The sequence below is a fragment of the Alligator sinensis genome, unplaced genomic scaffold (assembly GCF_000455745.1).
Source record: "Alligator sinensis unplaced genomic scaffold, ASM45574v1 scaffold1639_1, whole genome shotgun sequence".
Classification (NCBI taxonomy): domain Eukaryota; kingdom Metazoa; phylum Chordata; order Crocodylia; family Alligatoridae; genus Alligator; species Alligator sinensis.
This window is the reverse complement of record NW_005843315.1, coordinates 197,224-207,177: the sequence shown is the minus strand read 5'-3', so window position 1 is coordinate 207,177 and position 9,954 is coordinate 197,224.

Sequence of the window (9,954 nt, the reverse complement as noted above, 5' to 3'; positions counted from 1 at the left end):
TCTTTCCCATGTGTCACCCTTTCCAAACAAAATAAGATTCGGGGGGAAGTATTTTCCCACTCTCCCTTCCCCTTCTCCCAGTCCAGGAGGAGACTCGGTTGCCAGAAAAGCTAAGCCGCAGGCACCCCGAGGAGAGCCCTGCTCGCGCGGCTGGGGACCCATGGGGCTGGGGGGAGGCAAAGAAAAGCAAAAGCCTCCCTGGGCGCTGCTGAAACGCGGAGCTGCTCCGAGGAGAAACGACCTCAGCTAGGAAACAACAACCCCCAGGTCCAACCTGAGCCCCCCTAGGACCAGCGCCCCCGGGCTGGGTCCACCCCACTCCCCTGCTCTGCTCCATCCGCCTTCGGGGCACTGCTCTCGGTTGTCGCCCGCGACTGCTCAGGAAAACCCACAAGCAAAAACCACCATGGGGGATCACTGCATTGTTGTTGTTTTTTTCAACAGTTCACAAACATTTATTAATTTACACCGAGGGCGGACAAAAAAAATAAAATAAAATAAAATAAACGGAGTTGCCTTTTTTTGTTGTTTGTTTGTTTCTCTTTTTTTTTTTTTTTCCCCCCACATCCAATTATTCACAGATTCTCTCCATGGAGTAAGAAGGGAGCCTGGAGAGCCGGCGGGGAGAGAAGCCAGGAATAATCTATGTACAAATAATTACAGACACCAAAATAAAGGAGAAGGATTGGGGTGGGGGGGGAACAACCCACGCATGGAAGGGACTGGAGAAACAGGGTGAGAGGTGGGGAAAGGGGGGTGGGGGGGGGGGGGGTGAGCTGGACTGAAAGGCAAGGCTCCATGAGCCCACATCCATCTGTGGCAGAGCACACTGCTTAGCCCACACTGCTTAGTCCTCAGAGGAGCAGCCACAGGCATTGCTTGTCATTGGGATGCTGTGATGGGTGCAGGGTGCTGGATAAGGAAAGGAGAACATGTATCTCCTCACCAGGGGCTGCAGCACCATGGTTGAGAACCAATGGTTTATGTACTATATGAAGGGAAGGGCAGAAATAGGGTCATGAATCACAACATCTTAACAATAGGTGAGTGCCAAAAATTGAAGAGTCTTTCTGACTTTACTTATGATTTTGTAACAGAAAAGCCCATGGCAGGAGAGAGGTAACGCAGAGTCTGCTGGACTATTCTAAGCAAAATCTAATGGAAAGTCTCAGTAGTGCAGGATTTGGAGTCCATCTCTTAAGAGTCAGTGTTGTTCTAAACTGTCTCCCCAGGGTGGCATGTGGGCTGTAGTGTTCTTAGCAGCCATTCCTGATGCATAATGGGCCTGAGGCTACTCTCCCTTATACCCGCATAGCAAGGAATATCTCCCCTAAAGTCAGTGGAGTTGCACTGATATGAAGGAGTGGAGAATCAGGCCCATTCCTTGGTAATCCTCTGCCATAGCTTTTGAGAGGAGCAGTGACAAAATGAAGGCAGTTCCTACCCCAAGAAGAAACAGTCAGGGTTGCCAACTCAAGAATTTTTTTTGTTACTGACAATCTACAAACTTGTTACTGACAAGCATACTTTTTCACTGACATACATTTTACATAATGTAAATGGAACCCTTCTGCCAGGCTCTGGATGTCAGTAACAAGGGTGGGGTTCAAATGTAGGGGGTTAACACCAACCATAGTAAAAAAAATGTGGTTGTCTATAAAAAGTTTGCAGATTGTCAATAAAAATAATTTTCTTGGGTTGGCAACCCTGCTTCAATTCATCAATAATATTGCACCCTCCTGTCCTCATCCCAGCAGTTCCTTACTCACTCCCATAGCCTGGTACCCCTCACCACACCCCACACAATGCTGTCCCCACCCCAGGCCATTCCCCAGCCTTATCTCTGTGGACTATGCTCCCCCCGTCCCATCATGGATGCCCACCCACTGCCTTTCCCTCTCGTGGCCCCCAGCTCTGGCCAAGGCACACTGCTCCACTCCTTTTACCTTGGAGGTGAGCAAGTATTAGAGCCAGGGGATGGCCGAAGGACTCAGTGGCAGCACATGGCTGGGCAATGGGGAGGGGACTACTTAGGCTCCCATTAGACACAAAACCTTGACAAGAGCTCCCTGAAGGTTGCTGTGCTGCTACTCAGCCCCCAAGAGGTGTTGCTCTGCATGGGTGACTGGTACTGCCTTAGTCAGGGGGGGAACGTGCCCCCACCCCGACCAGTCAGCAACTGGGGGGGGGGGGACCCCCCCCCCCAGCCAATCTCGGGGTGCACCTTGAAGTAGCTGTGGTGCTCCCACTCCCTAGCCTGCACTCACAGGGGGAGCACGGGCGCTCCTGCCTGCTCCCCTTGCCCATCACCCAAGTGAAGAGCGGGGCCTGTCAGAGGGAGCACCGGCACTCTCAGAGGGTGCACGTGCACCCCCATGTACCCCCTACACATTGCCACTGTTGCTCTGCTCCATCAGTCCATCAAGCACATTGCTACTTTGTTTATTATGAGCAGGCCCCGTGTTTTTACAGCCTTAATGGACAAACATTGTTTGCCTTATTTTTTATGGGTTGCCCATAAACTGACAGACATTTGGCAACCCCAAGTTCAATGGAGAAAGGAAAAAAAAACCCAATGGGAAACCTCAAGGAGGAAATTGTGTCCTTTATTGACTATGACTGTAACTATTAGTGCTCATGGGAAGGAACTGCAGGAGGTCAGTGCCTGTGGGAGGTGTGTGAGGGTTGGGGGTTTGCTGACTGGGGTGGGGCATCATGGCAAATGTGTGGAGACAGGGGATGGGAGGAGAATCAGGAGCTGTGAGTAGCATTGCTGGCAGAAAGATGGAGTCATGTCCATGTCTCAAGCTGGAGGCAGGGCCCAACTGACACACCTTGCCCTGCTTCTCCATGACACAGTTTTATCCACTAAGGCCAGAGCCAGAAGAAAGAGAAGATTTTCCCAGAGAAAGAGGCAAGGAAAGTGTACATTGGAGCTGCATTGTCACCATCATAAAACAACACCTGCCTTGTTTCATAGTCCAGGTAAACCTAGATCCCTGGGGCCTGCATCTGAGGAGCAAAAGGGTCATCCCTGCTCCTCAGTTTCTCAAGTTTCTCCACAATCAAGATAGCCTCCACAGGCTCACGTTGATCTCCCCCTTCCTCCTCACAGTCTTCTTCATGAGCTGACCCCTCAGCACCCAGTATGCCAGGCTCAAAATCGTACCACAAGGAAGAGCTGGGTGGCTGCTGCCACATGTCTGCCAGCCTCCCCAGAGGAGACAAGCCCAGGAGTTTGCCATTTCTGCATTACATTTGTTGCACACAGGAAATGATCAGAGTGTTAGAGCTGCTGCTCAATGCCTGAGAAGGCCCTTGCTCATGGAAAGGTGGTGCTGTGGTAAGGGGAGGAGAAATCATCTGCACTGGAAAGAGAAGAGAACCTGGAAGGCTTGTGGAAGGGAAGGGATGCATTGTTCAGCCACCCTCCTTTCACCCCTAGCCAGGTCTTTATCTGACTCTGTCAGAGCCCTAAAGATAAATATCCTTCCAGTAGCTCCGCTGTCCATACTGCTTCACTTCCAAGCACCTCAGAGAACTAGGGGCGTCCATCTGTGTGCAGTACAGCAACACCCTTCTCCCTCAGAGCTGGCCTGTATATAGTATACCAAACACTTCTTCTTCAGAGCTTGTCCCTATAACATTATATCAGCTCCTTCTCCCTCACAGTTGGCCTATATACAACAGAACAGCCCCTTCTTCCTGAGTCAGTACGCACACACTGCAGTCGCCCTTTCTCCCACAAAGTCAGTTTATATACAGTATAGAAGCCCCTTCTCCTTCAGAGCCATCCTACAAACAGTTTGGCAGCCCCTTCTCCACTTACATACTTAGTAGCTGGACTATAACCTGGGCTTTAACACAATAATAAGTGATTGATACAAATGCATATAATAGATATAAGAACAGTATGCCATATCCATTTACAAGGGAATCAATAGAAAGTTCAAGTAGGGTTGTAGGCAAACTATAAACATGTTGGACTCCAAGACTCTAGTAGACTATCTATCACCCAGATATTAATGCTTTAAAAGCCATTTACAGGATATCCTTAACATAAAAGTTCCCTGGTCTTCCTAGCAAATCCGTATTTAGTCCATAGTAAGAGAGACAACACCCAGTATACTGGCACCATTAGACTCATGGCACAAGGTTGTCCTTATATTCAGCAATCCCCAAATTTCTAATGAGTGGGGCAGATAGCATATTAACACACACCAGGATTCAAGCACCTATATTATTTTTTAATATCACAAAGATGTCTCCAAGCTGCTTGCTCTCCAGAGTCTTGTTATTACCACAAGATTCTTTTCTTTTGGCTTCTATTTTATATTGAAAATCCCTTTTGTTACTTAATATTCCCAAATCCTTCCATCCGAACAACTGAGCCCCACAAGATGGAGGCATAACCACTGAGTGGCATAAATCAGTGTTTGTGGAACTATCAATTCAGTGCATGCACATGCTGGTTAGCTGCACACCCAAATCAGACCTTATGAGCAGAGTCATCCATATGGGCACAAATGTGTTGGCTTGTGTATGCACTAGTAAGAGGCAACCTATGTTATAGGCACAAGACTTTTAGACATTTTGCCCCGAGGGTGTTGGTGGCAGGTCCAGAAACTACCCAGGCCCGGAAACTTCATAAGCTTCAAATCTTACATGAGAACAACATGCAGGCAAAATAAAGTCTGAAATGAAGTCTAATAGCTTTTTGCTTAGTGCCAAAAGGCTCTAAAGCTGGAGCTGCTATTGAGGGGGGACCTGGTGACCGTCTATAAACTCACTAGGGGGGACCAGAAGGGTTTGGGGGAGACCTTGTTTCCCCTAGCGCACCCCGGGATAACAAGGAATAACGGCCACAAGTTGTTGGAGAGTAGATTTAGATTAGACATCCGTAAGAACTACTTCACAGTCAGGGCGGCTAGGATCTGGAACCAACTTCCAAGGGAAGTGGTGCTGGCTCCTACCCTGGGGGTCTTTAAGAAGCGGCACGATGCCTACCTGGCTGGGGTCATTTGAGCCCAGTTTTCCTCCTGCCAGGGCAGGGGGTCGGACTTGAAGATGTACAAGGTCCCTTCCGACCCTACTTCTATGAAAATACCAGATATCATTAATTTTTGCAATGAAGGAATGGAGCCTCTCTCTTTTCATAACACAGAGATATCGCCTGCAAGATTCCCAATTCCACTGCCACACCTGCAGCTCATAACATAAAAGAGGCCCAAAGGGACCATTCATTGCCACTGAATTTCTGCACAATGTGCTGTGGAGGTGCCATCTTTGAACAAAGTCCTAGGCTCTCCACTTAATTTCAGAACAGGAGATTGGTGGGTTCTGAAATTTCCTCCTTTGGCATCTAAAGAAAAATATATACTGTTATTTCTCACTCATAAACATCCATTAAACGCTCTCAGAGCATCAAAGGAGGAAGAGTGGGAATGGATCTAAAACACACCACTTGAAAACAGTCAACCCCCTCAAAGGGACAAGGCTCTGGGGTGGAGTGAAAAATGGCAGCAACCCAAAGGTGATCCCCTCTACAGAACAGCTTCAAAGCCTACTGGAGTGCCTGACTGTCTCCCTATTCTTGGTTATCTCTTTGCTTATAATCTGCCTGATTATTTTCAAGGTGTTGCTTTTTGGCCTGATGCTCTGCTAAGGGAAGGCATGTCTGCATTGAGAACAATAAGTGAGGCAAGATATCGGTAGATATGGTACCCATGTTCTTGTGATCACCAGATCTTTAAAACCCTCAAGGTATATGGGAGAGCGAGCTTCATCTTGGAGCTTCCCAGCTGGGTTCTCTGCAGCCATAGCTTCTTCTGGGAGAACACTGAGGTTAATTTAATTTTCCCGTGCTCAACCTGTGGTAGCAGCTGGGCATCTCCTGTCCAAAATTAGCCTTTTGTTTATGAGGAAAGACTGAAGGAATGGGACACGTTTAGTTTGCAGGAATGAAGATTAATGGTTTGACATGATAGCAGTTTTCAAATACTGGAAAGGCTGCCCTGGAAAGATGGTGGAGTGTTGTTCTCCTCACTACAGTGAGTGGAACACAAGGCAGCGGGTTTAAAGGGCAGCAAAGCAGTTTGGGCCAAAACTTAGGGGAGAAAAACTTAACTGTATAAGGAACATGCTGCCTAGAGAAGTTCTGGAGTTTCCTTTATCTGGACAGCTTCAAGAGGAGGCTGGACTGGTATACGGATGGTTTAAGAATAACGAATCCTGCATCTGGACAGGGCTTGGACTAGATGACCCTAGCGGTCCCTCCCAACTCTAGGAGTCTACAAAGTAACTGGTGATGGTGACAGCCAGGCTCCTTTGTGTAGACACACCAAGCAGCTGAGAACAATATAATGTGCTAAAAAGGGAAGCATGTGCAACCTGGAGTTTGGTACTGCCTGGATCTCTTCATAGTACACCTGACCCTAAAGTAGGGGTGTCAAATTCAACAGGCCCCACTGGATGGATGAGGGGCACAGGGACAATCCTCAGGCCAGATCATGCCTACAGACCATCCCTGTGTGCTGGAGCCAGTGTGCAGGTCTGGTCTGGCACAAACACCTCTTGCAAGGTGCACCCCATGCCAGCTCTGCAGAACCAGCAGGGAGTTTGCACTACATGAGGTGCCTACATTGATTGGCCTGGCATGATGGCACTGGTGTGTGGGGATGGGCCGTAGCCCTGATTTGGATTGGTCCTGGGGCCAGCACACAGGGCCAGTCCACCATGGGCATTACATGTAGCACACACCTTGAACTGGCCGCCTCTGCCACATGCAGCACCCATGGTGCCAAGTCCAGCCTCACTTACCAGACTAGCTCCATGTGCTTCAAGAAGCGGGCAAGGTCAGTCCGAGACCCACAGTCCAGATTCTAGGTCTCTACAGGCCAAAACCAGCCCACAGGCCATATCTTTGACACCCCTGCCCTTAAGCAATCTGCAGTCAACAGTTTTATGAATAGAAAGAGGTGGTTAGCCCTGTTAGTTGGAAGTCAGGAAGAAGGCAGAGCAGGGTAGCACCTTAGAGACTGACTGGTTCAGAGACAAGAGCTTTCATAGGCAAAGGCTGTTGCCTAGGGAAGCTCATGCCTCTCTGAAACAGTTAGTCTCTAAGGTATTACCCTGCCCTGTCTTCTGCTCAGCAGGTTCAGTTATTCCTTCCCCTACTTTTTTAGTGTAGCATCTGTTGCATTCTTCCTCCCTCCCTGACATCCCCCACATGCTAACATGTGTCAGACAAGAGGATTTTAAAGCCTTTCCCTGGTTCCCAGATGTTCCGCGCTGTGTAAACAAAATTCAGAAACCACAAACTAACCCCGAGTTTATAAAAAAACCCTGGGCCCTTCCAGGCTGCAGACACCATGTGGGAACACTTAAGGAGGGAAAAAATAAAGGCCCCTGCCTTGTAATTAGGCTGGTTGCATGTCAGGCTCTGTTGAGCACAGCTCAGCCACTAATCACCACTGGGTCTCAGCGGCAGGGTGGGGTGAGAGAAGGCAGCCTCCCAGATAACAGCTGGGAGGGTCTCTGTTTTCAATCCATGTTTAGATGTTGGAGAAATTAGCTGAGAGAGGAATGAAAATAGCCTGCTTTTCCTGAAGCAGGGAGTCACAGGTTCGCAGCCCTCTGCCCCATGGCATGTGCAGTTGATGGATTCAGGAGGGAGCTTTTGCTTCTTGAATAGATGGAACCCCTTTGCCAGCATATGTAGGGGTATTGAGAGTCCTTCTCTGCTAGAGCAAAGGGCAATTTCCTAGCAAGAAAGTCCCAGCACCCCTTCTTCTTAGTAGTACTAGTACTGTACTGCCAGGGGTCACATTTGGAGTCCCAGTAAGTCCTGATTCTGCCACTCTCATGGCATGTCTTCACTGTCAGCCAATTCAGGTGATCAACACCTGAAGTTGAGCAAAGCCCTGCCTGAGTCAGTAGACCCTCCTGGGCACTGCAGTTAGTCCTGTACACATGCCCCAAGTCCTTCCGGGCCTAAACAGGTGCACTAAATGGAGCTGCATGATGGTTCTTGCCCAGGGAATTGTGCAGGAGTCTGTCTACTGTGCTGGGCACACCGGAGGAAACAAAGATATCTCTTAGAGGACTATCAGCAATCATATTCTTTGTCCTGCCTTCTCAATGCAAAGTGGACTGGATCTAACCTGAGTGAAGCCCTCACCTGGGCCCTAGCCTAAGCCACAGACTTCTACAGTCAGTCTGAGTATCAAGTACCACCAAGCTCAGATGAAAAGAGTTGGGGGATGTGCAATGTCTGCTAAAAATCCATGCTATTCCTGCCTGAAGATGTACCCATGATCACACTGAATGTTCATTGACAGGGCCCACTCAGAGTATGGTACTGCCACTGTGCCTAAGAGCTACATAATTTACGCCTGACAGCAGCCCAGTTGCTACCAGCTGTGTCACTCCACCTGTGGCAGCCAGAGTATAGACAGTGCTCAGGTATTTTCACCTAATTCTCTGGGGATTTGTGGCAGACAGGGCTTGGGTATTTTCCCCTGACCCCCTGGACAGTTCAGGCAGCTCAGCCCCTTGCTTCAGATGGCAGAAACCAGAGCAGCCCTCATCACGGAGCTCAGAGCCTAAAACTGGTTTTGCTGAGCCTCCTTCCTTCTCTAAACAAATCAGCCACTGGTTGGGCTTGGCCTATAGTGCATGTCAGCAGGCCCAGAGACAGGGAGTCTTGAGCAGTTCTGGGGTGTAGGCAAGGGGCAATGCTAGCAGTGGGGTTATGTTTTAAAACAGATATAGCTAGATGCAATGAGGAGGTGGCCAGCACTGCTGGATCCCCTGGCAATGCTGCAAAGGAAGACCCAGGTTCCAAAGGAGACTGATCTCTGTTCTGTTCCCCAGCTCGGCAAGCTGCAAGGGGTTGGCTGGGGAACAAGGGTGCTCAAGTATGGGGCTAGGTGCCACCCAGGCCTCCATGCTGAAGCACCCTTGTGTCCCAGCCAGCCATTTTCTGTCTACACATGCACCGCTGCAGAGTAAAAAACTCCACAGCAGGATAGTACTTGTTTTTACAAGTACTACCCTGCTACAGAGCTTATTAGTTACTCCAGCCTAATAGATGCTGAGACGGTTATTGTGGAGTTAATTAGTCTACTCCGCAGTAAATGGCTCATGTAGACCCACCCAATGTGGTGGACTCTGGGTCCTACCTGCTGCTACCTGAGAGGCTGAGAGCCATGGGACTCTTCAGTCTGGAAAAGTGCAGGCTCAGGGGGGACCCGGTGGCTACCTGTAATTACGTAAGGGGTATGCATCAGGATCTGGGGGAACATCTGTTCACCAGAGCACCCCAAGGAAAAGCAAGAACCAACGGTTATTAACTCCTACAAGACTGTTTTAGACTGGACATAAGAAAAAAATTCTTTATGGTCTGAGCCCCCAAGACCTGGAATAGACTCCCTCCAGGCACCTACTCCGGACTTATTCAAGAAACACTTGGATGCTTATCTTGCTGGGGTCCTTTGACCCAAGCTAACTTCCTGCCCCTGGGGCAGGGGCTGGACTTGACGATCTTCGAGGTCCCTTCCAGGCCTAACGTCTATGAATCTATGAAGGTTAAGGTTGATTCATCCCTTCCCCAACCAGTTCACCAATGCCTTGTGTGTGAGGCAGCGACTCATCAGAAAAGCATGCAAACAGGGACAGGAGAGTGAATTTGTAGGGGACTCACTGCCAGGTAATGTCTCTCCAGCCATTTGGGGTTTGAAAGCTCCTTTCCAGGGGCCAGCTTGGCCTGATCTGCTCATGGGTACCACAATCCTCTGCCCTCCCCAAGCCTGCTCTGAGCTCTCTGGGTTGTCCGAATTTTATAGGCCTTGGAACAGTGCAGTGGCTGCCAGATGCAAAAAAAGCAGAGCATCCCAAGTTATCTACAAAAACATCGCAGTCTCTCCACCCAAGGAGATCACAAAAAGGGGGGGG